Genomic DNA, 27575 nt, shown 5'->3' with positions numbered 1-27575 from the left:
TGAAGAGTTAAGGGTGCGGTAATTTGTAAGGAAGCACTGATACTAGACTAACGGTTGTGCAAGGAAGTGGTTTGGTCAGAATCACACTCGGTAGCTAAATTTTTACCTAATTTAGGGTATTTAAAACTTTTTATTTTAGCGATAAAACTACTCCTTCGAAGATAAACTTAATAGACTACTTTATAGCACATTAAATTAGCTTTTATTTGAGTGTTAATAGACGTCTGTACGTCGAACGATTTTTGGGATTTCTCAAAATAATTTCACTAACTCTGATTATTCATTAAATTTTTTATGAAATACTGCTTTTTAAAAGCAGTATATCTATATCTTGAGAACTATTAAACGTAAATAGCTATATTAGGACTCAGATTTCAGATATTTACTCTCCTTTAAATGATCTCCTATTCGGTTTTTTAGTGTTGTTGATAATTTTAAAGATATGGAACTACGAAAGAAAAAATTATATTTTTTACGCTATGAAAAAGCCGTCATTTTGAATTCCTCCTACCTATACTTGGCAGACTCATCAATTATAATTAGTAATTATACATAGTTTTTATTAAATTAATCAAAAATTGAATTAAGTAACTGCCTTTTTTCACACCGGCTTTTGTAATTTTAGGTACAATGAGCTTTCGAATGCGTTAAATCTTGATTACGAATAAAACTTTTTTTTTTGATAAATGGAAGATAGTCCAGATGCGTCAAATAAAAACTCAAATAATGATAAACTATTTTAATTGAGCCAACGTTTTGTCCCACGTTACAGGGCTTTGTCAGGGCTAAAAAATATACAAACACTTAACATAAGTGAAAAAAAAAATGCAAAATTAAAAGGGTATACAATGAAATGTAAAAATTAAATAAGAAAAATAAAAGGTTATAGAAAATAAATGAAAACGGAAATAATAACTGATAAAAAGAATAAATATTAAAGAAAGTACAAACTAAGAGATAGCAAAAGGGGGATACGAATAAAATCAAAAATAAAGGAAGAAAATGAACGCGACTGAAAACGTATCTGTTTGACAATAGTGGAACCCAGAGTGAACTTTTTGTATTGGGAGGAGTGGGGATTGGCAGTTAAGTACGTTACATTTGAAAATAATTGTAAAGTAAACAGTATAGAAAATTAAATAAAATATTAAAATTAGCGAACAAATAAATGATAAAATACATAATAGGAGAAGAAATTATATATTTAAAAAAATGAGAAATTTACACGGATAAAAAACATAGAACAAATAAAGTTAAAAAAATGGATACAATAAATATAAATGATAAAGAAAGACAATACACCAAATAAATAGGGGTACAGAGGTATGTAAAATATAATAGAAAAATTAATAATTGTAATAATAATTAAGCTATACTTATTGAAACTTTTTTTTCTCTTTTTTTTTTATAAACATTATGACATTCAATGTTTCCTGTACTTTATTAATAGTAGAAAGGCAGTTGGCCAATTTTCATGAAAATGTTTGTATTTTCTCTATATTAGCTTCCAATAAACCTCGAATATTCTTCGACTATACGCTTAGGGGGAACCGTTAACAAACGAACTCAAAAATTCTATTATAATGACATAAAATATGTTTATACGCGCTATATAACTGCCTCAATGATTTGGAACGACTCCAAAGGGCTTATCGGGCGATCTTGGGACATGTGGCGTTCCAAGGCCAAAGCGCACCACCTGCCATCGGTTCAATTAATTTAATCGGAACAAACTTGCAGCCTCTGCAATTCAAATGTCCTTTTATGAACGGCGTGTGGTCGGAACAACGAATAGTCACTTCAAAAAGAAATAATTACAGTTTAATTTAGTAACGAATTATAAGGAAGATAAGTTCGATATTAAGCCAAATTATGGGTCGATACATAAATATTACCAACATTCCGCGAGTCCGACCTCTTCATAGAGTCTGAATGAGCCATAAAATGATAAGGAACTTTTTGCTTTATAATTAACTTAAGGAAAGGAGGTAGGGAAATGTAGCTAGTTTTATTCGATTAATATTTCCGAAAAAAATATTCCTGTAAAACCCTCTAGTTTTAATAAAAATTGTCGTTCTATGAAACTATATGTTTGAGTAATATGTAATATGTACGTGTAAATATAACACTTGTGTGGTCAGCGTAGATCAATAAAGAAAAGTTGGAAAACATTTGAAACCCTTGTTGTTTTTTTGGGTTTTTTTTTTTTTTTTTGTTTTTTTTTTTATATATATCTTTATTGAAATTTACAACTATACATAATAATACGTTTTGTAAATTTGATGTAAGTTATAATGGAGTGATACAGGCGTGTAGAGAAACTATCCATTAGTAGCACTCTAATGATGTATTTACATTAACAGGTCTCTTCTTTCCAAGCGCCTCGCAGAATTGTCATGAATCGAAGAGGAAGCAAGGTTAGAAACTAGTGGGTTTGGGTTGTTATGGAATTTATAATGGATGGAATGATATCTGGTTCGGGCTTCTTCGGTTACATACAGAATATTAAGGTCTTTATGAATGATTTTATTTGTGGCAAAGTAAAGAGCATTGAGGATTTTGGATAGGAAGGATTGGATACGAGAGGAATTCGAAGGTTTGGTGAAGCCCAGAAGTTCAACACCGTATGTCCAGATTGGCCTTATTATAGTCATGTAGATTTTTTTGTCTAGTAAGTGCTATAATAGTCGAAATCGACGTGCAGTTTCTGGTATTTTCAGTCTTGTGTGAGGATTCCAGGTTAGTCGTTCGTCCAGATGTAGTCCAAGGTAGTGGATCTGTACGACAGGAGTAAGAGTTTGGATGTTAAAACATTTTTTTAGCTAATATCAATCTACTGGAAGTGTCACTTTATACTATCTATTGTATATACTACCATTAAAAAAGAAAATCTTTTATCTAACTTTTAAGTTTTTTTTACCATGTTATCGAAAAGAACTCTAACGATTTTTTAAAAACTTGTAGAAAGAGCATAGCATGCCGAATTATTAAAATAGCTTAAAAGAATTAATCAATGGTCAGAGTTAATAGTAATAATAAATTCATAAGTAAAGGCTAAGAAATAAATCGATAGTTGGCTAAAAGTAAATTATTTTTTCATTGATTTATCACTAACATATAAATTAGTAATATTTTAGTTAAAAATAGTTAACATAAAAAATATTAAGCCGCATTTTCTAGATAGCTATCACTAATGAAGCTTTGATTTTGTTTTGGAAGAAGATAGATGTCAGTAAGAAGTAGATTCTAGGAAGATAGTTCTTTCAATAAAGGTACAAAATAGTAAAAAAGACAACTTCTTGAAGATGACCAATGTTTCGCCCCACTTCGCTGGGCTTCGTTAGGGCTAAATGAAAATAAAATATTAACAATGTAAGATGTGACAGGAAAATTAGTATACACATACAATAAAACAGTAAAAAATATTTTTAAAAACCGAAAAAAAAGTCAAATAAAGTTAAGAACATAAAAAATAAATGAATAGGAAACTAATTAATAATAGGTACAGTCATGTGTGACGTGTTAATTGTAAACATACTACTAGAGTATTAAATAGTAGAACAATACTTATATAGACATAGTTAAAAATATGGTAAATGGTAAACAAATAGGTAAAATGAATGTAACAAAGGTACGGTAACAATTTGTCTATTTTTTTTAAAAAATATTTTTGTATAATTTTTTACTCTGTTTGTATATATATTCTAATTTTCACGTCACATCTGGTTTATATCTTGTTTTTCATTTAGCCCTGACGAAGCCCTTCGAAGTTGGGCGAAACGTCGGTTGTCATTTAATTTTTTTTTTACTGTTCAGTAGCTTTATTGACCGCCACCCGGACTATCTTCCAACAATTTCATTTTTTTTATTTGAAATGAGTAATCAACTGTGTATAAAAATACAGTTACCTATTACCTCAATTACCTATTACTAATTTATATGTTAGTTATTAATTAATGAAGAACTAATTCACTTTTATTCAACTATTGATTCTAACTCTAACAGTTGACTAGTTATTTAAAATAAACAAAATTAAAGGTTTAAAATAGAATCTAATTATTTTGAAAATTCTGCACTTATGCCTTATTAACGACCATTTCACTGCACATTGACGTAACGAGTGTAATTAAAATCGTTATTGCTGTTATCAATAAGATTGTAAATAAATTTAAAATGGATAAAATGGATTGTACCGGTGGGTTTATATTAATTTAAAAAAAAATTAATATCTCAAGTACATATTAAACTCATGTGAGAATAATTTTCTCATTAATTAATAACTAACATATAAATTAGTAATAGGTAACTAAGCATGACAAAAAATATATAAAGTGAATTTATAAATAAATATTTTTATTATTGTTATACAATATTTAGTTTTTAATTTCATTTACCTATATATTCTATATATAGAATATATCCCGTTCCTCTTCTCTATGGAATTCTATTACCTACTTCATTCGTGGTTCTAATACCCTTCCAACCTTAAAATCCTGTATCTTCGACCACCTTCTGTCCACCAAATTACGGAAGAATAACAATTAAAAGTTTAAAATAAGAGGTGAATAGACGGAAAGAGAGATAATATTTAACGTAAATATTATTGGTTGTTTTAATATTTACAAAAAGTCTTTAAACATGTATATATATAAACTCATATATTCAACACTACTCCTTTCGTTTTCCTTTTATTTCATTTATTGGATTATTCCTTAAGGTTATGATTAATTCGAGAATTTTTTTTTTAATTGCCTTTGTATAATAATAAAAAAATATACCGTTGTATGTCAGATAATATTTTCTGTACTTGATGTTTTAGATTTTCGTTTATACTTGTAATTATGTATATTAGCATAAATTGTACCTTTTCAATTATTATTTCTAGTTTAATTATATTTGATTTTTTATCATTTTTTTTATTATCAGAAGTTAGTCACCTTTCGTTTTATGATATGACATATAGTTTTATTTTATTTGTTCTAATTTTATTTTATATATTCTGTTAATTATTGTTGTTCATTTTTATCTTTTAAAATTGATTATTTTCATTATATTTTATGATGGTTTATAATTTCATCTTTATTTTGTATTTTACTCTAAGGCTCCAAAGACCAATTTTGACGCCTGTAATATTATTCTAAAGAGACAAATTCCAGAATAATATAAAAGAATATTATTATTATTATTATTATATGAAGGGATAATTTTTGTAAAAGTTAAGTGCTGTGTTAAAATCGAACAAGTTGTGGAATGCACGCAAATTAATAAAATAATGCCCGAGTATGGCTTAGTTTAATAACATCTATACGACCAACGATTAAAACATCATATTATTAGATTAACTCCATGAGCTTATTGTTCATGATGAATAGACGTGGTTGCCAGGGATGGTTATGCTGAAACAACAAATACTATGTACAATTATTATAATATACAGTTGATTAATTATTTCAAATAAACAAAAATTAAAGCTTAGCTTAAAGGTAGCTATTTTGAAAATTCGGCAATTATGCCCTTTAAAACTAATTCTATGAGGATAAGACCTAACTGATATTAATTACCATTTAATCGCACATAGACGTAACAAGTTCATTTAAAATCTTTAGTGCTGTTGATAAATTGGTATTTTTTTTTTTAGTTTTTTTTAAAAATGAAGTGTAAAAACGATAGAGCACACACATCATAATTTTTTATTTTACATAACGACAATTTTTATTAAAAACCATTGCAAGAATATTCGCACTTCTTAGATTTTTATTTATTTATTTATTTTTTTTTTTTTGGAAATATTAACAGTTTAAAAGCAGATACACCTCCTGTCCCGACAAGAAACGGATCAGTGTGTCACGGAGTCTTGTAGCACATTTCTATCTCGTGTTTTTCAAGCTACGACACATAAAATAATGTTCATGTCACCAAATAGTTATTTAGATTTCGTGATTTCTTGTCTCTAAATAACAAACACCTCGTCCCCTCGCTTATTACCCCCTCTACTCTGGGACTGCGGTCGTGTACTGTATGGGGGAGGCTGTCTGATGGGTCTGAGATGAGATTAAAGCGATTGATGAATAATTTAATAAGATTCGTATTTCGTATAGTTGTACTCTAGATGGTATACCTAATTCATAATTTCAAATTAAAGTTCTCAATATTAGTTCTTGTTTTATTCTCAATTCTTCAATTAAATATTAATAATAACACTATATAATTATTTATTATCGTTATTTTTAAAAACCATGTCAGCTCGACTACTGTTTTTATTTCTATTAGTTGTAGTATAAATTAATCAAATATGGAATAATTCAATTTATGTCAGTCCAGTTAAATTCATATATCTATTTAACGATTTTACGATTACATATTTGTAACGTTGATTAAAAAAATTATCTTCAAACAAGAAAAGAACACTAAAGTAATAAATATTAAAAATATAATTTTAATTATAAATAATCAGTATAAATAAAATATTAAAAAACAAAAATTATGATCAACTTTATTATAATTATTTTTTATGGGATTCATTTTTATGTTATTAACTATTAACCATAATGATGGAGGAAAAAATTCATAGGACCCCTACACTAACCTACACTGTAAAAAAATAAATAAATAAAACTATATAAGAACAATAATTTTTTATTAATTTTATTTTATACATATATTTAATTTTGAAATTTTTGTCAAACATGTGCAAAATAATATAGTAAATACAATTTTTTTAAAAATGTTTATTATATACATTTTTTTTTTTTTTGTTTTTACAATATTGGTTGATGAGGTCCTAAGGAAATTCTCTTACTCAATTATTCTCAGTAATAATTAATAAAATAAAATATAAGGTCATATTAGTAACAATCATATTTGATAACTGAGAAAAAAATCATTATTGATAGCTATAATATAAGAATCATCGGTTCATAGCAATATTTCGCGTGGAAACGCTTCTATCACAGGTCAGAAATTTGTTGATAGTTAATAGTAGTCATCGATGTTCTAGCAATGTCACACTCTGTCAGCTACTCAAGGTCGTGGCGTCTTTCATTGATTGTGTCAGTGTTCATTAAAACCATATTAATTGGTTTTGAACCATTCCGTTTCACGACGTAATTGCTTTAAATAACAATTTTATATATGTTTATAAGCTGAATTTGGCTTGGAATTTTTCATATATCTTTTGTTTTCTGTTGATGATATGTTATAATGACTTCATAACTTTTCGTCCGTAAGGATGTTTTGGGAATCTATAGATCCTTCATCGCATACTTTCTTCCTAATGGTATTTATTATTTTTATGATTATTAATTAAATTTTATATCATTGATTAAAAATAAAGTCTTTAATTGTCTCTTATAATTATTTTTTATTAATCAGTGAATCTGCTGTAGGTATAGTCTGAATGCTGGTATGTCCTTGCTTCATGATTTAATTTGAATCGTTACATTAACAAACTCTTCCGGATGTAACAAGCGCCTATGACATATTAAATCATTCTCCATACTTGCTCTAGTTTCTTCAGACTGGTCTGGTGATTCCCATCCACGTATGACGTACTAAGGTACCGTAATATTTATCTTTAATTTCGAAACTCCCTACACCACCAGCCTCTTCGGTTGCAATTGAAGAATAATTTTAGAATATAACTTCTTAGCATCTTTCTTTAGTCTTAAAACGAGAAGTTAGTCTTAAGTAGTTCATGATTTCAGTTTGTTGAAGTATTTCATAATTCAGCCGAGAGTTTAAAGTTCGTTTCCCTGGCCTTGAACTTTGAAGTTTAAATGCAAGTTTGTTTTTATTTTCGCATTATTTAACTCTTTCGTTGGCTCGTACACCACATATGGAGGACGGGCACTCGCGGAAGCATCCCTTCAACGGGTAAAAGCTTGGTAAATCGATTTGTAATATGATATAAAAAATAATACCTTTATCGGTAATCTTGGTTATAGAAACTCCACCGTTAGTTGACCTTGTTCGTTAATAATGGCTATAAAGAATTCGACAAAATATTTGGTACAAAGAAAGGCTTTTTGATTAGGATAAGTTATTTTTCGTTATTCAAAAAAGATTTTCTTTTCACAACAGTGGTACCACCTGTTAGACAAGGATTCAAAGTATCGATCGTTCGTCATATATCAATTCATAAGATGTTTAGGAGACTAAGACATTAAAAAAAGTAATGGTACAGTCCCCCTCCCTCTACCAAGAAGAGGTTTAACGCAATGGTTTCCACATAATTAAATTTTAAGTTCTATTTAAAAACATATATAATGGAAGTAAATTATTAAAAAAGGTAAATTAATTTTTCAAAAGGCATACTTTCCTCGAATAAATCGTAAAAAACAGTCCGGATTCGGTGTATTTTCAGATGCCGGGGAAATAAAAAGACAGTTTTTTTTTTTTAATGTTATACTTAATATTAAAAAATAAATGAAATATGTTAAATGGTTGGCACATAACGTTAAGATTAGTAATACGTCTCCTCTAACAAACATCGGTGTATACACCGGTTAGAATTAAAACACACTTGACAATTCGAGGTCTTTAAGATATTTGACATGTTGAAGGGCACTGTGTCCCGATCCAGGTGAAAGGGGAAAAAATCGAAGGAGTTAGTGGGGGGTGGGGCCGAACGGGAGGCGGCAATAATGTATCGATAGATAATACATAAGTGTCGAAGGGGTTGCGCATGGCGGTGAGGTGCCGGCCGGCGATTGGCCGATCGGCGGGCCCCCGATTCCAATCAATCGAAGACCTCCCCCCTCCCCTTGGGTGGGGCGGGCCTTGCGCAGAGCGTCGAGGCCGCAAAAAAGCAGGACGGCCCTTCCCCCCGCTGGGCCTTTTTTGCATCCCCCACCCCGATAGTGTCGAAGCTCGACCGATGTCCCGCCCCCACGTTTAATCGAAAAATAACAATCGATACAGGCGGCAATACAGTTTTCACCGCTAAGCGCACTATCAACAGCACTTTCCTTCACGAATGGTTTCATCATGACAAGCCCTGCCAGTCTTAGGGGCCTCCTCGTCACTGTTAGGCCCTTCAGGTCCCCTCAGTCACTATGATCTCTCCCCCTCCCCCCCCCCTCGGGAAGTATGAAGGTCGAATCTAGATAGCGATGTTTTCCGGGTGTTGGCTGGACGACCCTGACACTCTCATAATATTTCTCTTTTAGAAGACACGGATTCTGTCTAATGATCATCAAATATTTATAAAACTGTAATGTCAAAATAATGAAACACTGGTGTCTGATGACAATATAAATTCTGTATTGTCAAGGAAAATTGTACATTGATTTCTCTTCATTCTCTTGCGGATTCAATCATCACGTTTACAGCATATTTGGTTCTGCCCTTTGAATATTACCAACGTATATTGTTGATGATGACCTTTGGAAAAAAACAAAAACATTTCAATAATTTCTGCGTCCAAGAGAATAGCAGAATTAGTTAGTCTATTTTATGTTAAAATACAGTGGTCGAGTGCTAAAAGATTCAGACTTTAAACATGAAATATACTTAAGATAGATTTTTTTTTTTTATCAGTTTGCTTTATATAGTATAGCCACTAGTCCTAATTGGTTTTGAAACATTATTATTTTTGCCCCAAAATATTGGAGTTTTGATATCTCTTTGAGTGCACAATTGCAGTGGTGCCCGAACTTAATTAAAATTAATATGGGAAACATTCAGCGCATTCCAGCATTTACTTTGAACTGCTTTTCCTCATATTCATATTCAACCGTTATAAGGATAATTGTGTCATAATCTTTCTTTTAGCTTGACAAGGGTGCTGCAAAACATATCTGGAACTGCTATTTCTGACTATTGAACATTTTTGTTATTTAGTATTTACACTATTCTATCATAGTCCAAGATCCCCAAGAGGAGAAAAAAGTAAGTTATTGTAACCAAACTTTTTATCACTTTAATGAAAACTATGTATAACTACTTGTCGAAATTGATGAGTCTGACGAGTATAATTAGGGGAATAAAAAATGTGGTTGTTTCATAAAGTTAAAAAAAAATCATTTGTATTCGAAGCACCATATTTAGAAAACTACCTAAAATACTGGAGGCTTCATTTGAAGTAGAGTAAATTTGCTAAAATATGAGCCCTAAAAAATCTGTTTACGTACAATAATTCCGGAGAGTTTTTTTAAAAGCAACATTTCATAAAAAAAATGTACTGAAAAATCAGTTGTTTGTGAATTTATTGTAGAAAATCTATATCTCAGGAACTATAAGACGTAAAGATGTCTATTATCACTCCAATTAAAGCTAGCTTAATGTGCTATAATGTGGGTTATGACGTTGATCTTCATTCGAGGAGTTTTCATGATATCTGCTAAAATAAATAGATTTTATATTTATATTTTTTCGGAATAAACATTCATATGCAAAATTCATGTTCATATTCAAATAATATAAAATACGAAGATAAACGTTATTAACTAATTTATAGTACATTGAACAATCTTTGATCTGAGTGCTGGAATACATCTGTACGTCTAATGGTTCCTGAAATATAGTTTTTCACAAACCAAAAGTATTGTCCGAAAACTAGAATTCATCATGTTGATTTATTTTTCAAATGTCATTCCTTAATTATTATTTTGGCTAGTAATTATACGAAGTTTTCATTAAATAAATAAAAAATTGGGGAGAAATAACTGCCTTTTTTTCAACTGGGCTCTTGTACTATCATTAATATTTGTTTTATTACTAGATTAATATTTTTATAGTCCCTGTCGAAATATATATATATATATATTTTTTTTTTTATATAAAAGGATAAAAGGCATAATTCAACTTTATAAGTTATCTTAATATTGGATTGGAAATAACGAACAGGACTGTAATCGAAATCAAAGTGCTTTAAAACAATCTCATTATTTGCTACTTTAAAAAAATATATGTGACTAGAAATGAGATGTCTCATCCGTTTCTTGATAATCTTAGGTTTTTTATTTTATCCGTATTTTATATTATTGGGGATAGAGTAGAAGTGAATCACTTGAAACATCCCTGATCTCAGCAGTAAAGGCTATAAATTATCCGTCTCTCGAACTAATAATAACTGAAACCTCAGAATATATTAAATGTCATATGGCAGTTGAACGAACCTGGTATCTTGTCAGTCGATCTTCAAATCTGTGTATCTAGTCAGCCGATCTTCAAACCAGTGTATCTGCCATCAAACGGGTAGAAGAGCTCGAAAAATGTGATTATTTATATCGGGATGGAGTATCGTATATAAAACCAGACCGGTCTGGAGCATCGAAGTGTTGGAACGAGGGGGGGAGCGCAATTTCAAAACATGGATGCTATAGACCCTCAATGACATTTTATAGACAGCCATATTGGACGTCCTTAAGAAGCTGTATCTGTTCATGTTATTTTATTTCATCCTAAGAACATAAAAGGAATTCGATAAAATGAAGGGGAGCAAAATCGTAAATTTTCCAACATGTCTGACCTTATTTCTGAACTGTAATAAAATATGACGAAATATTTTCTCATAGAGGTTTCAATGAAATTTCTCTTCTAAAAATCAGATTGGCATTTTACAAGAGGAAAAATGTGTATATAACTATATAAATTAATTTCTACGGCTACAACCCATAAAGGGTCTGGGGTTCAGTATTTTGTAAGAAAATGCTATTACAATATCAACGGTTGTGCAAAGAATTGATTTGGTCAGAATCATGCTCGGCCACCCGATTTTTACCCAGTTAAGGTTACCCATTTTAAGAGGTTCGGTGGACCCTGTACGGCTACCAAACCCACAGGGTTGATTCGGCTACAGTGACAGAGTAAATAATTATATTTCACAGCCGGATTCAAACGCTCTGGTCCTTGGAGTTAGTAGCAGAGTGCCTTACCACTTAGCCACGCCGTTCCCACGTATAAGTATATATAAAGTATGAAATATTTCTTTTTCATTTTATGTTGTGAATGTTGACACATGAACAAATTTTTTACCGAACAGCATTGTATCTGAATTTCATAACTTGATAGGTACAGGCTTCAAAATTATACTCACATCTTTTGGAGTTTCCAAATTATTGCAGAAGGAACTCTCATAGCTATGTCAATTTCAAATTTTTTTTACACGTTAAGCAGCAATATGTGACACAACAACTAATTATATTTCTATATATTCTATAATAGCTATTGTAATTTTTAATTCAATTAGTTTAAACATATACGGAGCAGCGATATTAGTCTGGCCACAACGGCTGAGTTAAATAGGACCATAGTAATCGCGAACTATGAAACGATATTCACTTGTATTTTGTCCAGGAGTGTTTTAGGTAGCTAAATTTTATGTAAAATTATCGATTTACTATTATAAATTCGTTCTAAATCTCATAAAATACTCTTTAAAACGCCAATAAAAATTAATACAACATAATGTTTAATCAGAACAATTTTTTTTATTAGTAAATAGTCACGCCTATAGACATAAAATGTGCCCACACAACTGTTGATTATTATTGTCCAATTAAGGTTGTTAACTAATTAATTAGACTTGTAAACAGCCTAGCCGCAACTAGGTTTTCAGACTATCAACTAAGTTATTATATCGTTACGTGTCTAACTGGGGCATTTGGCGCAGGCTGCAGGAGAGATAGTTGTACTAGCGGACAAAATTTGATTTTTAATTTTTTTAGAGTGGTACAAAACGGTTATAAATGAAATATATTCTATTAAATAGCGCTGCTTTGATTAGTGGCACGTCTGACAAAAATCGTTGTTTTTTTTAAAAATTTTATCTATGAATTCCTTAGATTCTCTGAGGTTAATTTCTGACAACCCTACTTGCTTTGGGACAATCTGTAGGGGGTAATGTAACCCCACTTTACACTACTATCTTTGAAATACGCCCAACTCCAAATAAAATCGAACTTTTTTTTTGTCCAATGTACTACTACTCAAGCAGAGCATCAATATGTCTATCTGCCCCCAAATTACACTCAAGTTTCTGAATCCTAATTTTTATTGCTTAATTGTTGAAAAAAAAATTATCATTTGGTGAAAAATGGTTGATGAAACACCAATCTACGTCCTCAGTTGTCGAAATTTTTAACATTAATTTTAATATATTAAGTGATATTAATTAATAAGGGTTGGTAATAATAACTTTGCAATATAAAATAACAAATTAAATTTACTTAATAGACTAAGGTAACGCAGATATTTTATTTGATTGACGCTCTGACGCAATGGTAGGGGGCGGAAGCTTGAAAATAATGTATTTTCCACTATTTCATATAACTCTTCTTCTTCGTGCTGCATAAAATTCGTTATAATCCTTCAGTACATCCACTCAGGCACAATACAAACTGGAATGAACAAATAAACAAGGTGTCTTGACAGAATGAGACAGTCGAATTAATCGAGTAAAAGGCTAATAGCTACACCATAACCTTTTTCATTTTTTTTTATTGTGTAATATTACATTCTGTCTTATATTTATATTCATGGTAATAGGGATCATAGAGCTCATTCACACCATATTTAAAAATATATAACTTAAATTATAACAGAATATGAAATAGAAGAATAGAAAAAAAATAATAGTAAAATAAATAAATGAAGAAAATTAAAGTAAAATGACAACTTAAAAATTCATTCCTATTTACAATAATTACATTCAGCCTAGGGAACCCCGAATCGAGTTTTCCCCCGCTTGTGGAGGAAGAAGCAGGACTCCTGAAGATCTCGGCGCTTCTCTCTCAACTGCGTCACTAGTACGCAACATATAAAAATACTTCATTAGACTACAAAAATAGAAATTTGCGGCAAAAAAAGACTTTACTTTGATATCATAAATGCATAGAAGCATAAATACATACTTTGATATACACTTGAACATAGAAGCAACTAAGGGAAATACAGCTACGATTAATAACGAGGAAAACCGAATTTTTCCGTCTTCTCTGGAAGCCTAAAGCTCTACGTCCTTAGGTAGAACTGTTACGTTGATGGATCGGTCTAAGAGTGATTGAGAGTTCGCATATCCAACCAAAAATAAAATTTAATCTTCAGAGCTAGAATCGGATCGACATCCACTACCCAGTGATGTAAAGTTACCCAACTTTACTTGGGATAATTGAATCGCATATTATTATTTTAATACTCTGCAGGTATGCGGTAATCAAGTATATTCATTTATACTCTTCTGTTTCGAATAAAAACGTCGATGAAATATCGATTCAGACCAGTGTATAAAAATATCTTATGCTTTGTTAAACAGATATCCTGGATCTCTACTTCATCCTCAACGGCTAGTAAGGAAGTGTTAAAAATCGAATACAATATTTATAAAGAGTAGCACATCTATAACAATACACTATCTCGAAATATCTATGTTTAAAAGATTCATAGCATAAGAAGTTTATATTCAGTGATCAGCTTTCGAGATACCGCCCCTGCAACATCGCGTGCTCTGATATTATTAGGCCCCGTTGAATACTTATTACTGAGTTTCCACAGGTGGCCCAGGCGATGGCACCTTTACAAAAGGAGTCGAATAATATTTTGGCCAAGAGCTAAGAGGAGGACCGAGAAGGAGGCTGGAACAATAAAAAGAAATACTTTACCTATCGACCCGCCCCCGGCTTGAGTTGCCACCCCCTCACCACACTGGACATCCTACATCCCCTATTTCTATAAGCATTCTTAAGTTCAATTCTTTAATTTACTATAATGAAAAAGGGCTTTTTCAGATTAAATAATATATAAACATAATGAATATTATATACGTACAGTTTTTTAACCGTTATTTTTGTCTATAGCTAGTATTCGGTTACTTTTAATATTTCCTTTCTTCGTTGACATATGATTTCCTTTTCTACAGTACCCTTTAATAATATAGCACTTAACAAAATGTTCTTATAATTAGGACAAGAGTCTTGCTAAGAATACTCATATGAGAACAAGAAATAAACAATGAGAAACTGATCTTCGTTTCCGATCCAATCAACATATGAAAGACAAATATTTTAAACGCCTAATTTATTTTAAGAACTTCATCTACATAACAATTTGGACACACGAGTTGAACTTTGGGAATCCATTCAGTTTTCCAATGAAGAAAAAATTCCATCGGCTCAAAACTCCATCACTCCAACCAAACGTGTGTATGAAAACGTATGGAGTGGAATGTTGTACTGTATAGTTTTCAGACTGTGATATTATAAACTTTTGATCAGTAGATGTATAATAATTTAAATCGAAAATATACTGACTGTTATACGTAGGCGGGTGTGTTAAAGCGTCATCTTAACAACCTCGTTACCGGTCCTATTCCGGCCTGGGCCGGTTGTCTTTAATTCTTGGCTGCTCCACGAAGTGAAAACTCGACCGTCCCACTCAGTTTGAATAGAGTGGTAACCTATAGGATATGTTACAAAAGCGCATAATTTACAATTTATTTATTATAAATATTCTATAAGTTAAAAAAAAAACCTAAATATATATCAAACTAATGATATAAAAGTCTTAAAATTATCTTCTCATTATATATTGTGGAATTTGCAGTAATGCCTTACAAAAGAGGTAACCACTCCCACTATTTATTGTGTTATAAATATAGATCCACTATTCAATTTATTTTGTTGCACTGTTTAATGATTCAGTTATTTAATGTTCTTGTCATTGTAAATATATAATTTATAGCTCAATTATTCTTAGGAGTTATATTTATTATTATTAATAAATTTATATTTAACAGTCTATTAGATCACTTTTTCCACTCCAGTCAGTCCACTCCGAGTGATAGTCTTTGGCAACCTTTAAATCGTATCACTCCCGTATTTAAGGTTTACCATCTGAAATCGCTTTATTATCCTAAATTATCCTTTTCATTAAAAAAAATAAATTAAAAAAAACAAAGTATCTATAAAGATCTTAATATTCTATATGTTACGTATATGGGCCAAAATACTTATTTATTTTTCCATCGTGGTTTCCATACCCACGTCTAGGCTTGCTTTGTATTAGATTCCTGAAAATCCTTTGAGGCGTCTCAAAATGAAGGTTTAGAAGCTAGGTTAGATATTACTGGGTTACTAGGGGACATGGTGGTCATGAAAGGAAGGGAAATCAATTTCGGTACAAATCAGCTAGAAATGGAAGCTAAGGTTCAATATAAGTAATTTTATTAGTGACATATCAAAGAGCATTCAAGAATTTGATGAGATAGAACAGTCACTTACTAAAGGACAACTCGTATGTTCGAATAAACAGGATTACGAACATCTAGGATGAGCCCATTGTAGAAATAGACAGTGTTGAGCGTTCATCTGGTTATTAGTATTCAAAAAAGTTAAATTTATAAAAACTTATATTATTGATAATTTTTTTCACATACCTCAGAACAAGCAATTATTTTAAATCTAATAATATATTAGTTTCAATTATGTGCTTTGGCGCTTTCAATTATGTCGCGATTTTTAAGGCCCGTGTTATCACATAATTCGAGGCTATATAAGCTTCTTACTCAAAATTTTAAGATATATCTCTGTGTTATACATCATTAAATGCTATAAAATAAATGTATTAACGTACAATGTTAGTTAATTACTTATTATATTACTTACTACATATGGCGCTATGAGAGCATAAGTGGTCTATCCCAAAAAATCTTGAAATTCCAAAAATTGATATTTTTGTTAATACATTTTATTGGAGTTTGATGTCTTCATAAACATATATATATTGGAATACTTATATATATAATTGGAATTGGATATTTCTTACAAACCAAGGAGCATCAATTGCGACTTTTTTTATTCGTAAACCTAATTTTATTTATATATCAAATATTCCCAAAATTAAAGAAGTTAGAAGGCATAACTATGTAATTATATTTTTATTTAGAATAAGATGCGATTCTGGTCTAAGGAAATTAGTCGCTTAAGCAACGTTTGCTCTTTAAGTCTTAGATACTATATATTTTATAATTAATCACTTAATTAATAATTAATATAAAATAATAATAATAATTAGTCTTAAATAATTTAAGCCCCCTATTCGCTACATCGCCACATTTTATTTAACCAATTTGTAGTATTGAAGCGAATGAAACCCATAAAACCCTTGGGAATTCTTTTTGGTATATTTATTTTCGGACTGAGAAGTTCACAATAGACATCCGTTATTATCAGCGATTATTTTTTCAGTCATTTTGTAGTGACGAAACAAAGCTATTTGAATTACAGAAAAGCCTAACTACTAGCAAGAGATTGAACTGAAACTCAATCGACTGATATTTCAGTCTCATATTATAAATTTATCCGATAAACGTACGCATAAAAGTTTTCAATTTGAAGAAAAACGGAGGGGCGGGCGGTGTGAACCTAGCGATCTGCTTAAAAGTGGTGCGTGACAGTGCTGTTTGTATACTCCTGATGGAAGCGTTCATTAGCATAGGAACGACTCTGACAGGGACGGGTTCGACGATCGGGCTGGGGGTGAGCCGCGGCGGTAATCCTCGTCCGGAAACATCTTCTTCCACCCCCAACCCCCTCCCTAACCCTAGGGATTCCCGACTTACTAACTGGAGGGGGGGAGAGGAAAAATTAATTCAAGATTAATCCGTACCCACCCTTCCCGCGAATATCTGACCGTATTGGAACAAAACTTCTTGCATAATTAATTTTCAAAGGTTATTTGTCTATCTTATCTCGCTAACCTGACTCTTAACTTTTCTACGTAATTAATTCTTCAAACAGAAATCGATGCAAAATTTCTCCACAAAGTTTTGCTAAATTTCCCCACAGTTTAGTAAAGTTCAATAAGAATTAGGATCAAGAAGGCGTTGCTGAATGGGTATTCGTATGTCATATCGCGCTCAAAACCACATTTCGAATTTATCTTTATTTTTAAAAATTATTCATAATGATAGGGAGAAAGATCGAACCCGGAGATGGAAATAAAAGACAAATTGATATTAATAACCATAAATATAAATAATTATGATTAATTCAATTTTTTCGTCTTGATCTCAATCTGATCTCAGTCTATGTTTCAGCCACAAAGGAACTACTGTCATTTTATGTTTGTAAATTACCTAAATCCTAAAAAAAAAAAAAATTTCAGTTCATAAGAGGATATGTCCAATCCATAAGGTGGAGGAGAAATTTCTAAATGTAAACATCAATTTAATTTAAAAACATAAATATCTTTTGATCCTTATTACTCAACTTTATTTATTTTTCTAGGATATTTTGCTCCTTAAACCCTTTTTATATATAATTAACTTTGACAATCAGCCTTTCTATGAATGTAAAAGTTTTAACAACGTGGATAAATCAATTTTAAGGTATAGTGTAGAAATATAGTGTTGTGTCTTAAGTGAACTGTAAGTAAATAATATGAATATTTTAGGCGTCGCTTTGATAATGGCTTCAGGGACGAAACGTAGAGGAAAAATAAAGAATGATAAAAGTTGAGAGATAATGATAAAAAAATATTTATATTATGTTACCTACTCTCAAACAAAAATTAATATATAGTAAATATATGAATAAACTAACAAAATTTATGTTGTTTTTTTAAAATATTTTTTTTAATTTAATGGAAGCTTACGTAAGAATGTAGTGGCGTGAAGCATTAGCAAAAATTTGAAAAATAATTGAAAACTTCGACGGAAATTTATATGACAATACCAAGTAATTCTAAAACAATTAAACCACAATAAAGAAATATATAATTTTTTTAAATAAATAATTTAATTTCTATCCATTTTACATTTTAGTCTTATAAGTCCGACGTTTCGGCCAATCCGGCCATCCTCAGTTTGTGATAAAGTTTTAACAAATAGTGACAGTAATAAATGATTTTAATTTTGGTTTTAATGTGAATATTGACTAATTAGAAATTGTTGTTTTGACCTGGGCAGAATAGCCTGCATGGAGTTGAGTTTTTAAGTCATATAGTTCTAAAATTGTATTAAGTAGATTGTCCCGGAGGCCGAAACGTCCGACTTATAAGAAAAATAAAATGTGTTGAGACTAAAATGGATATAAATTACATTATTTATTTAAAAAAATTAACCAGTCTCAATAAAGTGCTTAAGATTATAAATGAAATATATAGTTTTTAACTAGCATTTAGATAATATACGTTTCTTTAAATGAACTGGTGATCTATTATTATTTTTTACGAGATTATTTCAGGAAATTATCAGTCATCATTAATTTATTACCTCGAAATACTTAATGACTGTGAAAAATGTCGTAAAAATATACTTCATTTATCACAATGCTAAACGATTTTCAGGGAGGAAAAATTATTTTAAGAGTTATGAACAAATTTACACGTGTGTTTCCGTTCTATGATGTAGATCACTCTTTGAGACAAAGAGCTGTTCAGAAGGCCATAGACAGGCACTGCCCGATTCGAAGCTTCAATTGAAAATATACCATTGTATTCCACTGGAGAGATAGCACAGATGTTCCCCGTATCACAGGCAAGATCAGTTCGACTCAAGATTTAGATTTCAATAGCGGGGTGCCTAAATCAATAACATGAACTTTAGCTATTGTAATTCTGAATATACTTTTGAAGTGAAATTATAACTTTAAAGAAATTTTTCAGTTGGAAATACAGACTTTCTATAATATTTTATACCTATTCTACCCTGGAATGGAATTGTTCACCTGAAACATAACTCTTATAACGAAACGGAGATAATCAAAAGAAGTTCCCAAGCTAATTGACTCTTATCAAGATTAAAAATAACTTATCAATGTATAACAATAATTATTATTAATAACGTGGGAGTAAGTAGCTTATAGGTAAGGCACTGTGCTACTAACTCCTAGGACCCACGGGTCGGACCCCGAGTCGGACGAACACGTCGAATTCGGCTATGGTAAATAATTATTTTCTGTTTCATTGTAACCGTGAGGCAGTCAGATGGGTTCGGCCCACAGTGAGCCCTCAGGAGTCCACTCAGCCTCATAAAATGGGTACCTCTAATGGGGGTAAAAATCCTGCGGTCATCTCCTTGCACAACCGTTGGTCTATTAACAATACTTCCTTACAAAGTACTACACCCCTAACCCTTCATAGGTTGTAGCGGCCCAGATTTAATTAATAATTTAATTATTAACAATACAACTGTCTTCCTATACTTCTAACATAGTTCATTTCCTCTCACTCTTTTCGGCCCTTAGGCCATTATAAGAGATCCAACTTAAAATTTTCACGTTATTAACATATAATCCCTTACACATAACACTAATATTTCATCTATCATAACATATACTTGATTTGTCGCATTCACTAAAATAGTTTTTTCCAATACGGGATAATTACCTAAGTCAACGATCTTTAAAACAAGAATATTTATCAAATTAATTTCATAATAGTTTCTCTTAAAATTTAATAAAATATAAATCTACATACAAAATTATCAATATTATTAATGTAATATTATCTAATGCATCAATATGATTTATAATATTTTTCTTTTCTTTCAAATTAAAGAAAAATATTTTAAATATATTTATATCAAATTACTACTCTTTTTACCTAAACCTACCGTCAACAGGTTAGGACTCTGTTATCACATAAATACTTAGTTCAAAAGCAATGTGTCTAAAAAATGACCTATAGTTTTGAAATGTCTCATATATATTTAAACGTTGTGGTTAGGATTTTAAGATATCATAGACGAAATAAATATATTGCCCAATTGCTTTACTCGATATTAACCATGATATATTTTACACCACTCGTGGCATTTAAAATAATAATATTGTTAGAATAATTATTTTTATATTCAAATTTGATTTGTATTATCTCTTCTCGATTAAAAGCAAGAGGTATGTAACAACATCATTTCATCGCTTTTCTTTTTTTTATTTAATATATTTTAATGGCATTGGAATTTTTCCATACAGCCAGCTATAAATTTATATATATTCCCAATATTCTAACCATGGTTGGGGGTAATGTATTTTCATTTTGTGGGACCGTCACTTTATGAAAAAGTCATTGTACCAAGGCCGGGTTCCAAACGGCACCGGCCGCAGTTCTCAGGTTCATAGACTTGCACCTAATCCCTGAGCTACTAGCCAATATTATATCACTTGGCATCACAGAAATTACCACTAAATTTGGGATTATATCTTTTGAGAAACATCTTTCACTGCTAGCTCCCTCATATGTTTGTCTGATATCGTGATGTATATTTTATAATATATAGTGAGGAAAAGCGATAGTGAAAAAATTCGAATTCGATTTTTCGATGGAAATATATGTTTTGAGGTCCCCTGAGCCAAAAAAAAAAAATGGTTCGGAAAATGGTCTGTGCGTCTGCTTGTGAACAGCCTAGCTCAATCACGTTAGGTCGTACGAAACTGAGATTAAATATTTAAAGGATATACCTGGGATGTGTCAGCAAATTTTTTGCTAAAATCGACTTACCAGGAGAATCGATTTTTCACATTTGTTTTCTAAAATGGCTCTAACAATTTTATTATAACTCAGTGAATCAATGAGCAATTAAATGTTATTTAATATCAGATATGTTCTCATTGGAATAGAATAACAGGGCTTAAATGCTGAATTTCAAAAAATCTTCCTGTAAAGTATCTTAAATTTTGTTTCTTTGAAAAGAATTAAAAACTAAAGGAGATAAATGTAAAAAAAAGATAAATCCAATTCAAACGGAAAATGCCGAGATCACACTATCTTCCCCAATCGCATGGCTGTTTCGTTCTCTTTTGTTAAACTGTTTTATTCTGGGCAAGAACAAAATTTAAAATTTTTATTCCCACCCCGAGAAACCTGAAAATATGAGCTTTTAGCTACAGAAAAATATATATATTTTTTAAAATAATATATTTATTGTTATTTACAACTGTATACATATATACACATCAAGTAAATTTGCTGTGAGTGATATTATGACGTGATACAAACATGTGGAGAATCTACCCATTGATAGAACTCGAAAAACATTTCTAAAGGAGAACATCTCGAGGCCATCTTCTTTTCAGACACCTAGGAGGATTAATAGGTAATGAAGGAAAAAACAGGTTAGAAACGAGTTGGTTTGGGTGGTTGGGAAGTTTATCATGGAAGGATTGATATATGGTTCTGCCAAAATCGGCAACATATGGAACATTGAGGTCCTGATGGATGACTTTATTTGTGACTAAGTAATGAGCATTAAGGATGTTACGAAGGATTTTGGACTATAAGGATTGGATTCGGGAGGAATTCGAGGAGCCCCATAGCTCAACTCCGTGTGTCCAGATAGGCTTATAACAATCATGTAAATCAGTCTTTTGTAATGGATTGGAAGTTTGGACCGTTTGTCAGGAAAAAAATAAAAATAAAAAATTGTTCACAATGTCATCTATTCTGATTGTTAGATTTTTTTTTTCTTCCAAAATCACAAAAATAGTGATAACTTCAGCATAATTTCACTGACCTACGCACAACTTTAGAACGTAGTTAAGTTAATAAGTAAAAGTAGTATGCGCACAGTACCAATTTTTTTTTTTTTATTATTATAACAAATTATGGTAGGAATAGTCACATATAATCTAATTTTCTTCTGTTTATATTTTTTTAATAATGTCATCATGTATATCAAATTGATTCTCCATAGTGCACTTGTACCCTTTGATAGATGTTGTATATTAAATAAAATTAAATCAGACAAAATAATGTTAAAATAATTCCTGCAAATTTACTTCCCTTCACAACATCTATGTTTATTTCTAATATTGTGCTCATATAAACTCTTCACAGTTATCTATAACAGGAAGAGATAACATTTCCAACTCTAACCGTAAATTGAAAGCTCCTGTATTCTTCTCTCTGAAACGGAAAATTACTATTTCTCACAGACTCTGCTAATGATATAACGATGCTCGATATGACTGGATGCTCCTGATACCACCGTTTCATCCCACATTCAGTTTTAACTTCCACATGGGAATTCGTTCCTAGAACTTGTCGTCGGACACAATTAGACTAGTTTTATCTAAGGTAGATCCCAATTAACGTTTCAGCATTACATGTGCGGTGGAAAAGTTGTACCAACCATATAGTGCTAGTCAGTAATTTCAATTGAGAGCGTATTTTCCTCGTCAGACTAGTTCGCAAAACAAGTGGACAGAATTGTAGGCCTTACCACAACAATTTGTTGGTACCAAGGAAGGGGTATAATATAAATTCTCGCTGCAATGTTAAACAGACTTCAGAACTTAATTAAAATATTTTAATTTCCAAAATTTTTTTTTCTTTTTTTGTTTTACCTTCTTACCTGTCTGACGTTGATGATTCACATTTATATATTTAAAAAAAAAAATCGTCAATTTATTAACTTCAAAGATATGTTATTTGTTTTTAATTTTCGTAACTGATTTAATAGAATATTGTCTACAATCTTTAGAATTTGAAGAAGGTTCTCACATCTCTATATTTACCAGATTTTGGAATTTTATAGTATTCAAGAAACTTCCCCACACCTTTTCCCCTCCTATTAACTCCTTGACATTGTTTCTATAAAAATATATGTTGTGAAGAATTTTTTTTTCATATTTATATAATTTCTATTACCACAGTCAATGAGTCCACGAGGAGAAAAACAGATTATTTCACCTCAATTTGTTGACTACTTTAATGAAAAATATATACAGTCAAGAGTGAAAATTGTTATGCCAACCATAATAACGAGAAATAAAAAATAACTGCTGTTACAGAAGTAGAAAAGAAGAAAAAATTGCGGTTTTTTTCTCCATTAGAGAAAGATTCGGTTTTTACCTTGACAATAAAAAGATTCGGTTTTTACCTTGACAATAAAAAGTATATAGTGAATGTCATTTAAAAATAAATATTGAAGTATTTAATACTTTATTCGAGAAACAAATTCGGAGCTCTATATCTTTAAAACTACTCACAACTTGAAAAACACCATAGTCCATAATTGAAAGTAGAAAAAATATTCCAAAATCTGAGCTCTATTAGGGCTCTTTACATTCAATAAGTCTCGAAATAAATATTTTTCAAAAAGCAATATTTTTTAAATTTCAAAATAATGAAAAATCAATATTTTGTGAATCAATTTTGACGAATATGAAAAGTAGGAAGATAGTCGTAATCAACTATATTATAATATAGTCAACTATCTTTAATTTTAGTGGTAATAGGTAATTTACGCCAATATTTCCAGAGATATAGTTTTACATTAACCAAAAGTTTTTAAACAGAACATATAAACTACTACTTTACAAAATAATAATAAAACCTATTTGGACCTATTGGACTACATCATGACCTTATATCTAATTTTTATCAGATCTTATTAAATCTAAATTCACCGCACTCCATGATAAACTTACTCATCATCCTAACCTCCTTGCACAATTCCAGCATTACCCATCACTACAATCCTCGTCGAAGGCTGAAACGACAGTGGACGAGAGACCTGTTGTAAATAATTATATTTTAGTTTTGGTAATGTCCAGATACTCACTCAAGTCCTGAGCGACAGCGGCTAGCACCCTCATTCATCCTGCACTGGCTTTTGATAAACCAGTGACTTGGTTGAGTGGGAATCGCCGGGTTCTCCAGAGTCCTGCTCTTTCCTCCATAAGTAGGGAGAAGAGCTCGGTTTGGTGTTTTCATGTGATTTATTTTTAAATTTATATATATATATATATTTAATTAGTATTTTTTATTTTACGGTTTTCCGTCTATGTCTAATTTTGTAAGTTGACATTTAATTTATATATTTGTAAATGAGCTTTATGATTACACAATAAAAATATTTTAAAAAAAAATACAAATATTATTGAAGGGATGTGTATAGCATATGTAACCGTTTTACCCTACCAAAAAAAAAAAAAAGTGGTATTAGAAGTCGATAACGTTACGACAGATGACAGAAGGTCTGAAAGCAGACATAGATGGAAGAGGAAAAGGTAGAAGGTACGGAAGAAGAGAGACATAAAGATAATAGAGTTAGCCGACCAGGAGCCGGGAAACAGACTTATAATGACCATTAGCCCGCGGCCCTAGCGATCTACAACTGAGGCACTGAATACTAACTGAATTGCAAGAGAGGGCTTTGACTGTCCGTCTCCCACTGACCCGAGCCAAGACAAGAGGTAGCCTTAATAGCTAATATCATTGTGACCATCTTCAGGGCTCTATAATACTCCGCTCCCCTCCCCTTCTGTCCTCCCCCCGGAGAAAGCTTTCTCTTCGCTCATCCGCTTTATCATCGCATTGTCCACCTTGTCTGGAAAGAAAATGGATTTTCATTGTTCAAGAATATAAAATGATTTCTAGAAATGGTTGAACGGCTCAATTAGGAGGACGAAACAACGGTATTTTCTCTAATGAACATTGTTTATAACGCGGAACTACAAAGCGGGAATAAGGATCTAACACGCAACCAGGTCCCGATAACTGATATTCAAAATATAATTCGCTACATATGAGAACGATTTTCACATGTAAAAATATGTTCTTTCTATTTACTCATTGTTGTTTACAACTGTATTACAAAAAAATAAATCTAGTAAATGTGATATTATTTCTATTGCAATGATACAGACTTGTGGAGAATCTATCTAGTGGTAAAATTACAAAAAAAATTTTTATGATAAGGGAAAGATGGTTGGGGTGGGGGGGGGCGCGGTTCACGAAGGACACAAATAAGTAGAAACTTATTAATGTCAACGTTTAGCCCAGAATTTCAAGCGTCCATCAGAGCTGAGAACAAAAAACAAGATAAAAATCAACTTACAGAATGATTATAAAAAAAGAAAATTACTAACATTATAGATACATAAATAGTCAAAAGACATGAATAATTTAAGTATAATAAGAAAAAAAAGGCTGTATGAGAAGAGTAATATTAATTTTTTTTTTAATTTAATTTTATTTATTGATAAATATTACAATCTGCCACAAAATTGTTGGGCAATAAGTAATAATGATAAACTGATAACATTTATACTCAAATAAAATAACATAAGAATAAAAATAAATAAATAAATTAAAAAATAAAAAATAAAATCGCTCTCCAAATATATACAACCAAATAATCACCAGTCGTATTTATACTCTTAACATTAAAATAAGAAGAGGAAATAACAAATATTGAAAATAACATAATACACATGAAAATCAAGTTAGTAAATATATGAACAAAATGAAAATTATTTAAATTTTCTTTTTAAACTAGATTTTCATTTGTATTATATAATGTTTATTGATACTAAAACTATTCATGTCTTTCAACACTATTTATGTATTCATTAGTTATTTTCTAATCATTCTGTATATCCTTTTATTTATCAGTTATCTTGTTTTTTGAACTTAGCCCTGATGAAGGCTTGAAATGTCGGCCGAAACTTTTAATAAATAAGTTTCTACTTATTTGTGTTCTTCATTGGCCGCACCGCCAACCATCAACTTCTACGGTCAACTGTTCACTCATCTTAATAAAACATTTCTGGATTTCAAGATTAAAAGGTCTTTTATTTGCAGAAGTCTAGGAGGATTTTCAAGAACTGAAAAGAAAGATAGTTTAGAAACAAGTGGGCTTGTGTGACTAGGGAGTTCATCGTGGAAGGATTGATATCGTTCGGGCTAGATCGCCTACATAGAACATTGGATGATTTTATTAGAGACAAGGAGTATAGAGGATTTTGGATTATAAATATTGGATGATTTATAATAAATAGTTTATTGGAGCCCCAAAGTTAAACTCCGAATGACCAGAGACGATTTATAGTCATATAGATCAGGTTTTTTTAAAGGATTGGAGGAAGTTTGGTTCGTTTGTCTTATAAGTGTTGTTACAGCCGACATTGGCGCGCAGTATCCTGTCTTTTCATTCATGTATGAAGAATCCAAGTTAGTCGTCTGTCCAGATTGTTTAATTCATAGTAGTGGATCTGTTCGACAGGAATTGGTGAATTATTATTACTGATTATTGTAGGGAAGTCCGTAGGTTTACGACTAAAAAAAAAAAAAAAAAAATGGCACGAAAAAAAAATGAATGAATATGAATTATGCATGCATAATAAACTAATTACAGCCTTAAAAGTCTTAAGAATGCTATAAAAATTAGAAAAAAATTAATAACAATGTTTAAAACAAGGAATGATCCTGGCAGCATAACAACAGTATTAGAGAAGAGGCTTTAAAGTGATCTAAGGTAGGGGGAACAGTCCAGTGAAGTGATAATAAAAGAACATATATTATAAAACATTTAATTCAATGATGAAATATTCTAATATGGATAAAAAAAGCAAAACGACTACGGAATTACTGAAAAGGTAAAAATAATAAAAAAAAGTTACGTATTAAAAAGCTATATGCAATGTTGCAAAGTTAGTGAATTGTTTCACTTGTTGCATCCTGATGATGGCGGAAAAGCCACGAAACGTTGATAAATGAGTTTGTGTGTAATAAAGTATTATATTTATTGTTTTTATTGTGTAATATTACATTATAACTTATATTTACTGGCAATAGTAATAGGGATCATAGAGCTCATTCACACCATATTTACATATATATATATATATATA

Source organism: Halyomorpha halys, unplaced genomic scaffold, assembly GCF_000696795.3.
Source record: "Halyomorpha halys isolate HHAL.00 unplaced genomic scaffold, Hhal_1.1 Scaffold55.1, whole genome shotgun sequence".
NCBI lineage: Eukaryota > Metazoa > Arthropoda > Insecta > Hemiptera > Pentatomidae > Halyomorpha > Halyomorpha halys.
Note: the sequence above shows the minus strand (reverse complement) of the source record.